Source organism: Crocodylus porosus, unplaced genomic scaffold, assembly GCF_001723895.1.
Source record: "Crocodylus porosus isolate Cpor-Errol unplaced genomic scaffold, CroPor_comp1, whole genome shotgun sequence".
Lineage (NCBI taxonomy): Eukaryota > Metazoa > Chordata > Crocodylia > Crocodylidae > Crocodylus > Crocodylus porosus.
The window spans coordinates 65,564,749-65,573,730 of NW_017728931.1; positions in this window are offsets into that span (position 1 = coordinate 65,564,749).

Sequence of the window (8,982 nt, forward strand, 5' to 3'; positions counted from 1 at the left end):
TATATATATGTTTTGCCAGTGATGTTTCCTAGTATCTAGGTGTCCAGAACTGCCTAAGGCCTCCGGCAGAGATTCATTCAGTGGCACAGTTTAACAGTTAATAGTTACATGACAGGAGATGCAATTCTCAGTGATCAGTGATCAGATCCAGATCATGCCCTTTTTACTTGCCGGTGTAGGGGAAGCTGGAGATCATGATCCTAGGCTCCCCCTGCACCAACAAATTGAAAGCCAGATTTCTGCAGCTTGCCTGTGGGTCTCACAATCAGCTGATTGTCCGCCCTAACCCCAGATAGTCTTGGGGCTATACAGAATGGCAGTCAGCTGACTAGCACCCTGGCAGGTTTGAGGGTTTTTCTCTCTCCAAGAGTTTAAACCCCATGCCCAGTAGCTTTGGTGGGCCTGTGGGTCATGGGGGATCAGAGGCTGCAAGTGTGGGGAGACAAAGGGCTGATTGTCTATTAATCATCAGCCACTTGGAAACTGAGGCTGCCCCAAGCTATTGCCAAAAATATTGTCAGGCATCCACCCTGGACATCCATGGTATGTGGACAGGGAACACATTACATTTAATGCATCATTAAAACAGCTATACAAATGTTCTACAATATATGTGGAACATTTTTGTGGTTGGTTTGCCATTCTATGGCACTTTAAATTGGGTGTACATGTAGCACCCTTGCCATTTATGCCACAGGCAACAGGATAATCATGGCATAAATATAACACGTGCCAAGGGCCTAAGTCTTGATAGCACTGAACTGTATGAGGATTCACAAGCGAGGACTTTCTTCACCTATTTCACCTGCAGAGCCCAACCTGGTGGGCATTCTCAGAGCACACCAGGCATTGTGAATAACTTAGCAAGAGATGGTGCTGCCATCATATTTCGCCTCCTCCAAAGCTCAGAGGTTAAACTGTTTATGAATTTTGGAGACCTAGGTTTAATTCCCCCTTCACCTGAGACAAATTAAACACATGAACACAAGAATGCCCCAGTCACAAACCTATGTAGTATCCTGGGGTGGTGATCTCAGTCCCTTCTATTGAAATGCTTCAATTTTTTGTGGAATATTTAAAGAGTCATAAGAGCACAAAGAGCTGGAATAAACTACTTCTTCTCCCTGTTTTTGCTCTCTTTGTGACAAATTACCTGACAGTGAATCCTGAGAGTGATTGGTATCTGAAGAGTTAAAACAATTATTGCTACAGAAAAGTGGTAAGACTTTATCCTTCTGGTAAAAACAACTCTGTAAACCATATTGGAGCAGAAAATGAAGACAAACATCATGTTCAATTCCAACTGCAGATCTTGTTCAAATGTTGTTTTAGAAAATCAATATTCAGCTTAAGCAGGTTGAATAGTTTTACCAGCAGCTGCTCCTCACAGACCATCCTTTTTACTTCTCTCCTTTTTCCTTTAATCAGAATTTTCAAAATCTCTTCTACCATATGTCTGCATAAACACTGCTTTGCATAAAATTGGATGGTAGAAATATGAAAGGAGTACAGCTTCAGTTGTTATAGGTGTGTTTGCCAGGATTCCTTTTACAGCTCTGCCCACCTGGAGCAAAATTATGTGTTTCTTCTATATGAACTTTGTAAAAATAGAGTATACATGTTAAATATTTGGTTTGCAAAAACTGAATGGGAAAATATCCCTTTCCTTTCGTTACATTCCACTTGTGTAGCAACGTACATTTAAATTCATTTGACAAAATATCCATATAGATGAAGAATATGGGCTAGATTCTGTGCCTCTTCGTCACCTATAGAGACTGAATCTGACCCTCTATAATTTATTGGGGTATTCCTAAATCAGAGGAAAGTAGGGCCGGAAGGAACCTCATAAGAGCATCGAGTCCAGCCTCCCTGCTCAAGGCAGGATCGTCCCTGACAAAAGCATCCCTGTCAAATAACTATGTAACCTGTTCTTGAAAACGTGCATGGATGGAGATTCCAGTGTCCCTAGGTCACCTGTTCCAATGTTTAACTACCATCACAGGCAGAAAGAATTATTTAGACTAAATAATCCTAGGAAAGCCTAATTTTAGGCTTTCCTTATAAGTCTTGGTTTTTCCAGGCCCCTTTTTATTTTTTTCACTATCCATTGAACTCTTTCCAGTCTGTCTACATCTTTCCTGAAGTGTGTGCCCAAAACTGGATACAGTAGTATAGGTAGGCCTCACCACTGTGAAATAGAGCAGAAGAATCACTTCCATTGATTTTTCAAGAAAGACTCCTTTTAATACAACTCAGTATGCTCTCGGCTGTTTTTGCAACAAGAGCAGACTGTCAGTTCATATTCAGCTTATGGTCCACTGTAACCCCCAGGTCCCTCTCTTCAGTACTGTAGTCTAACCAAACATTCTGTGTTTGTGCATACAGTTATTCCATCCAAGTGCAGGACTTTGCATTTATACATGTAGAATCTCAGCTTAATAATTGTGAATCATTTCTCCAGTCTATTCAGCTCTTTGTGGATCCTAGCCTCACCCTCTAGAGTGTCTGTGATTCCACCCAACTTGCTGTCATCCACAAATTTGCTCTCAATCCCATTGTCCAAATCATTAATGAAGATGTTAAACAATACTGGACCAAGAGCAGACCCCTAAGAATATCTCCTCCCAACTAACCATTTGAGCCACTGATAACTACTCATTGATCATGATGATCCAACCAGTATCCACCTCCCAGTATTTTCATGTGATCTATATTTCCTTGGCTTATTAATGAAAATGTCATGAGAAATGGTGTCAAAGTATATCCACTGCTCTCTCTTTCCCAATCTACAGAGCCTTTCATGCTATCATAGAAGGAATCAAGTAGATCAGGCATGACTTGCTGTTGGTGAATCCATGTTGGTTATTCCTAATCACCTTGTTTTCCCCTAGGTGCTTCACAATAAGTTCTTTGAAGACCCTGCTCCATGATCTTTCCAGGTATCAAGGTCAGGTTGACCAGTTTGTAATTCCCCAGTCTGTAATTCATCCTTTTCTTATAGATGGGCACTATATTTGCCCATTTTCAATTATCTGGGAATTCACCTGACCTCCATAATTTCTCAAAGAGGATAACTAATGGCTTTCAGATTATCTCAGGTAATTCCTTCTGTAGCCTACGGTGTATCCAACCCAGCTCTGCTGACTTGACAGCATCTGCCGTTCTTGTTTTCTAACTTATTCTTCCACTACTCTAGGCTGTTTGTCTCCTTCCCTATATTTGTTGCCAACTGCATTTATCATCTGGTAGCTGACTTGATTCATGAAGAATGAAGTCAAAATTCCTTCAGCCTAGGTTGTCTTTTGCATTTAGTAAGGGACCTGCATTTTTTTTGATATTCCTTGGTCTTACTTTGATCATACTTATAGAATCCTTATTTATTGTCTTTTACATCCTTTGATGGTTGTATCTTAAATTCTGCCCGTGCTTCCTGATTTTGTCCCTGTATTCTTGTGCAGTACTTTTATCCTCTTGCCTAGTAATATGATCAAGTCTACACTTCTTGTAGGATTCATTTTTTTGAGTTTCATCTCATTGAAGAGATTGCTGTCTAGCCAGGCCAGTTTCCTGTTCTACTTCCCATTCTTCTGCTGCATTGGAATAGCTTGCTTCTAAGCCTTTAATATGGATTCTTTGAAGTACATCCAGCTCTCCTAGACTCCTTTTCCCCCTCAGTTTTGCCTCCCAGTGTATTCTGTTCATCAGTTCCCTCCCTTTGTTAACATCTAATTGTTTGCAGTCCAGTGTCTGCTGATGTCTTCCCTTCCTTCCCTTAGGATCTTGAACTTGATCATTTCATGGTCATTGCCCCCAAGTTACCTTCCACCTCTAGATTATCAACCCAGTCATCACTTTTTGTGAGTAGCAATCTGAGAAGAACTTACTTTCTGGTTGACCTCTCAACCAACAAGGTAACCCGAACACACTTCAGTCATTTGCTGGACTGCTCATGCATTGCTGTGTTTTCCTCCTAGCAGATGTCATGGAAATTAAAATCCCCATGAGAACCAGATCCTGTGATTTGGAACCTTCTGCTGGTTGTTTAAATTAATCTACCTCTTCCTCCTGGTATGGTGGTCTATAGGAGATGCTCCCCTGCTACTGTCCTCTCTGATCTTTATACAGAGGCTTTCAACAGATCTGTTAGCCACTTCATACCATGCCTTCCGGTTTACCCCCCATGCTTCTCACAGTAGTATATAAGCATTTTGATGTATTTTCTCTCTGAGACTACTGTGAAGGGTACTACTCTGGCAGCAAGCAGAAATTTTCATCTGTACTTGCAGCAGTTCACCTGGAGAACAGATATGGAGACCTAGCAACATAGGGGGAGGAGTATGTTTCATTGGTGGAGGAGAACAGGACAGGCCTCCCCAAGGTAGGAAGGATCAAGACCACCACCACCACCAAGAAGCAGCAACAGGTAGTGGTGGTTGGAGACTCCTTTCTGCAAGGGACAGAGGCATCCATCTGCCAGCCTGACCTGCTGTCTAAGGAGGGCTGCTGCCACCAAGATGTGATGGAGGGATTACCAAGACTCATCTGGTCCTCTGACTACTAACATATGCTGCTCATCCATGTGGGCACCAATGATACCGCCAGGTGGAGACCCTGAGCAAATCAAAAGTGACTACAGGGCTCTGGGTGCAAGGGTGAAGGGGATGGAGCTCAGGTGGTGTTCTCCTTGATCCTTTTGGTCAAGGTAAAGGGCACATCCTGCAGATCAATGCATGGTCACACAGGTGGTGTTGTCAGCGGGCGTTTGGATTCTTTGACCATAGGATGATGTTCCAAGAAAAAAATTGCTAAGGTACCCAGGGGATGAAGTTCAAAGCCCTGAGGTAAATGGAGAAGTGAGTGACCTGTAGGAAGCACAAGCAAGAGTGGGCAACAGAGGAAGCATTCTCATTCTTCCTGATAAATCATAGCAATCAGCTAGTTACCTTAGGTGCCTGTACACAAATGCATAGAGCCTGAGAAACAAACAGGAAGAATTGGAAGTCCTTGAATAGTCATGGAACTATGATTGGAATAACAGAAACTTGGTGGGATAGCTCACATGATTGGATCATTGTCATGGATGGGTATAAACTGTTCAGGAAGGGCTATCAGGGGAGAAGAGGAAGAGTTTCACTTTATGTAAAAGAGCCAAATGATTCCTCATAGCTTCAGTATGAAACTAGAGATAGGCCTCTTGAAAGTCTCTGGGTTAGGGCCAGAGGGGAGAGCAACAAGGGTGATGTCGTGGTGGGCATCTGCTATAGACCACCAAACCAGGAGGATGTGGTGGATGAGGCTTTATTGAAACAGCTAGCAGAAGTTTAATAGGTTCACGGGGAACTTAAATCACCCTGACATCTGCTGGGAGGACAGGAATATTGGGGACACTTCCTGGTGAAAGTGCTGGAGTGGCCACCTACGGGCCATACTCTCCTTGACCTGCTGCACACAAAGAGGGAAGAATTGGTGGGGAATGTAATAGTGGATGGCAACTTGGGCAGCAGAGACCACAAGATGATTGAGTTCAGGATCCTGAGGAAAGGAAGGAAGGAGAGCAGCAGAGTAAGGATCCTGGACTTTAGAAAATCAGATGTTGACTTGCTTAGGGAACTCATGGACAGGACCTCATGGGAAGCCAGTCTGAGGAGAAGAGAAGTCTAGGAGAGCTGGCTATACAGAAACCTTACTGAGAGTGCATGAATGAGCCATTCCAAAGTGCAGAAAGACTAGCCAGTATGGCAGAAAACCAACTTGGTTTAGCAAGGGACTCTTCAGTAAGCTGAATCACAAAAACTAAGCTTATAAGTACTGAAAACTTGGATAAACAACTAGGGAGGAGTATAAGATTATTGCTCGGGCAAGCAGGGGTGAAGTCTAAAAGGCCAAAAATACAACTGGAGTTGAGGACAGCAAGGAATGTGAAGAACAAGAAGGGTTTCTACAAGTTGTCGTTGGCAGTCCCTGAGAGTTGAGGATGAGGACCCATCAGTCTTGATGGGTCCTCAGGTGACTGAGTAGCCCAATTCTGGATACATATGTTCTTCAGCAATGGAGGCTGTGTTGTTGCATGGGGGAATAGGATTTGCAGCCCTGGGTTGGTATCCTCGTTCCTCCACTGATGCCATTCCACCTCAGTATCGAGTTGTTGGGCCTTAAATTGGTGCACACCTTGGTAGACTAGGTACATGACAATATGACCACCACTGTCCTGAGTGGAAGATCTGAAACAGGCAATGATTGTCCCCACCCTGTTCACTTATCTACCTGACCATCATCATCCACCTTATCCGAGATGATCTACCATCTGGCATCAGTATCCAGTATCAACTGAACAGGAAGCTTTTCAACCTTGGGTGCTTCCAGGCAAAAACAAAACTCACCACCAAGGACATCCACAACCTTCAGTTTGAGGACAATTGCTGTGTGATGACTCACTCTGCACAGGATGTGCAAGCGACCTTAGATCTCTTCAATGCTTTGTATAAGAGACTTGGCCTGTCCTTGAACATCACTAAGATGAAAGTTCTCCACCAACCCTCCCCAGGCCAGCTGAACATCCCTCACACTATCTACTTAGGGAGGCTCTGGAGTATGTGGATCACTTTCTGTATCTCAACAGCCACCTCTCTCAATGGGCTACCATTGATGAAGAAGTCCAGGACTGGGTCAGCTACGCCAGTGCCACTTCCTTCAGGCTGCGACAGTGTCTTTGAAAATAGAGACCTTTGGAAGTTGACAAAGGTCCTGGTTTACAAGGCTGTCGTGCTGACCACCCTCCTCTACTGCACGGAAACCTGGACCATCTACTGATGCCACATTAAGACCCTCAAGAGCTGTCATTAGTGGTGCTTGTGTTGAATTCTGGGGATCGAATGGGAGGACTGCTGGACCAGTGTGAGCATCATCCATGAAGCTGCGTCTATGAGCAACAAAGCCTTGCTCTTCAGGAATTAATTCTGGGTGGGCTACCATGTCCAGATGTCCAAGAACCGCCTCCCTCACCATATTATCTTCCTTCAGCTCTCCATTGGCCAGTGCTCAAAGGGCAGCCAAAGGAAATGGTACAAAGACACTCAAGGTCACCTTCAAGCACGGAGGCATTGACACCAATGGCTGGGAGGAGCAAGCTGCTGACCTTTCGGTGTGTCACCATCTGATTTCTACAGGTATGTAAGTAACAAGAGGAGGATCAGGGAAAGTGTGGGTTCCTTACTGAATGGGGGAGGCAACCTAGTGACAGAGGATACAGAAAAGGCTAAAGTACTCAGTGCCTTTTTCAACCTCAATCTTCAGAAGCAAGGTCAGCTCCCAGACTTCTGAACCTGGCAGCATAGTTTGGGGAGGATGTGAGAAGCCAACTATGGGAAAGTTAGGGACTATTTAGAAAAGCTGGGGCCATGGGGCCAGATGGGATGCACCAAAGGGTGCTGAGGGAGTTGGCTGATGTGACTGCAGAGCCACTGGCCATCATCTTTGAAAACTCATGGTGATAAGAAGAGATCCTGGATGATTGGAGGGCAAATATAGCACCAATATTTAAGAAAAGGAAAAAGGGGGATCCAGGGGACTACATACCACTCAGCCTGACCTCACTCCCTGGAAAAAATCATGGAGAAGATCCTCAAGGAATCCATTTCAAAGTAGTTAGAGGCATTGGTGATGTGTAGGGTGTGCATGTGGGTGCACATACACCCCCTGGAAGCACCAGGTGTGAAACTGCTAGTGCCACCAGAAGCGTACTTCTGGTTTCATTGCTGGCTTGGTGATTGGCTGCAGGGGAGCCTACCTCCTCTGCTCGGTGATCAGCTGTTGGGGAACCGCCCCCCCCATCGGCAATCTGCTGTCCCCCAGACTCAAGAGACACTATGGTTGGAGGAGAAGAAGATCATTAGGAACAGTCAGTGTGGATTTACCAAGGACAAGTCATGCCTGATGAACCTGATTGCCTTCTATGATGAGTTAACTGGCTCTGTGGATGTGGCAAGAGCAATGGATGTGGTATACCTTGACTTAAGCAAGGCTTTTGATATGGTCTCCCACAACATTCTTGCAGGCAAGCTAAGAACGTATGGGTTGGATAAATGGTCTGTAAGGTGGATAGAAAACTAGCTGGATCATCGGGCTCAGAGGGTAGTAGTCAATGGCTTGATGTCTAGTTGGCAGCTTATATCAGTGCAGTGGCCCAAGGGTTGGTTCTGGGGCCAGTTTTGTTCAATACCTTCATCAATAATGTGGAAGATGGCATAGAGTGCATCCTCAGCAAGTTTGCAAATGACTCCAAGCTGGGGGTGGGGAGTGGTGTGGATAGGAGGTTGGTGGAGGATAGGTTTAGGATTTAGAGGGACTGAGTGGCTAGGAAGCATCTTTGCAGAAAAGGGCCTGAGGGTTACAGTAGACAATAAGCTTAATATGTACCAATAGTGTGCTCTTGTTGCCAAGAAGGCTAATAGCATACTAGGCTGCATTGATAGGGTTGTCGCCAGCAGATCAAGGGAAGTGATTATTCCCCTCTATTTAGCACTGATGAGGCCACATCTGTAGTACCGTGTCCAGTTTTGAGTCCCCCAATACAGAAAGCATGTGGATAAGTTGGAGAGAGTCCAGCAGAGGGCAATGAAAATGATGAGGAGTCTGGAGGACATGACTTCTGAGGAGAGACTGAGGGAACTGGGCTTATTTAGTCTGAAAGGGGATTTAATAGCAGCTGTCAGCTACCTGAAATCCACTGTACACCTCTGAAACAGCACATATTTCTTCTTAAATATGTTTGTATTTCTCTTTACTCATCTTTTTAACTCTCAGAAATAGCAGCAATGGCAGATAATTAATTCCAAATAGGATGGAGCAAGACTATTCTCAGTGGTGACAGATGACAGAACAAAGAGCAATGGTCTCAAGTTGCAGCAAGGGTAATTTAGGTTAGATATTAGGAAAAACTGTCTCACCAGAATAGTAGTAAAACACCGGCACAGGTAGTTA